Source organism: Pteropus vampyrus, unplaced genomic scaffold (genome assembly GCF_000151845.1).
Source record: "Pteropus vampyrus isolate Shadow unplaced genomic scaffold, Pvam_2.0 Scaffold246, whole genome shotgun sequence".
In the NCBI taxonomy this organism is placed as follows: Eukaryota; Metazoa; Chordata; class Mammalia; order Chiroptera; family Pteropodidae; genus Pteropus; species Pteropus vampyrus.
Window position 1 is genome coordinate 734,355 of NW_011889027.1, and position 1,359 is coordinate 735,713.

Genomic DNA, 1,359 nt, shown 5'->3' on the forward strand with positions numbered 1-1,359 from the left:
TCTCCCCGGGCACAGCCCTCAGGCCCAGGGACCAGGGCCAGTGTCCTTGGGTGTTTGTTACCGCCCCGGCTGACTTGCGCCCCGCCCACGCCGGTGTGACATGTGTCGCCGATAATCCCGTCAGCCGCCCCTGCGGAAAGTGCTGGGTCAACCAGTGCAACTGACCACGCTCCAGGTGCTGGTTTTTCTTTTCCCTCAGAAGATTCTTGTTTTTAGCCCTTTGAGAAGACAGCTTTAGCAGGTGAGGGAGGGGACAGAGTTCTCCGCTGGGGGGCCAGATGCGCCAGATAACACAGCCAGTGCCTTCTGGGTCTGAAACACCATGTTTTGTGCTGAGAACGGGCACAGGCAGGTCACCGCCGCGCGGGGCTGATGGTCAGCGAGGGCCAGGCCTCCAGGGACTGTCCTGCGTGCACCGCCCTCGGGTCCCCGAGCTGTTTTACTCCACCACACCTGTCCTCCCTCGATCGAGGGCCTCTTCCAGGCGGGGTAGACTGTCGATCATCCTCGCCCTCCGGGAAGCCGCTGAAGGGCCCGGCCCCTGAATCTGCGCCCAGGACACCTCTGTCGAATGAACGCCCGGAGTCGGGGAGAGGCTGACACCCAACTTTGCTTTTTTCAGAGTCAGGCGGACCCCGCGAAGACACGTTTAGATGCCACTGCGGTCGTGCGGTCGACGCGGACAGAACTGCAGGTTTGCATGGCCTGGGTGTAGTCTGCCCGCTTCAGAAACGGCGGTGTGTGATTGTCCTCTCGGAAACCGGGTTCCCGTACACGCTGCGACGCATGGAAGCAGCAAAGGGAAATACCAGCTGGCGCCTTTGAACGTTCCGGAGACGGTGAGCGATGGAAGGCGGCCAGAACTGTGCGTCATATTTGTGGAGATTTGAACACCCGGCCTGCTACGTTATATTAAAGGCGAGCACTGTGTAAAACACTCATGAAACTTCGCCTGTTGTTTGTGATCATGGGTAAAATTTATATTTTCCGTTTTAGATACTTTAAATCTATAAATGATTATCGCTAACAATAATTCACCATGTTCAAAATGAAACAGCCTGTCATTTCATTCTTGCGAGCCCCGTCTTTAATTTGGGATTGCTGCGTGAATGCCTCCGCTGCGATGGTATTTCAACTTTTAATATCATTTTCACCAGATGAAGTGATGAGCGCTTTTGAACCTGTTGCTCATTAATTAGTGGTATTTCACTCCTGCATAGAAAAGAAAGGTGTAAATGTACATTCGCACTTCGAAAACTCGCACCGACATGATGAGAACTGAAGCTAAACAGAATTGAGAAAAGTGGAAGCAGGAGGTAAGGGAGTTAAGGTGGGAAAAACCGCAGGATAATATCACCA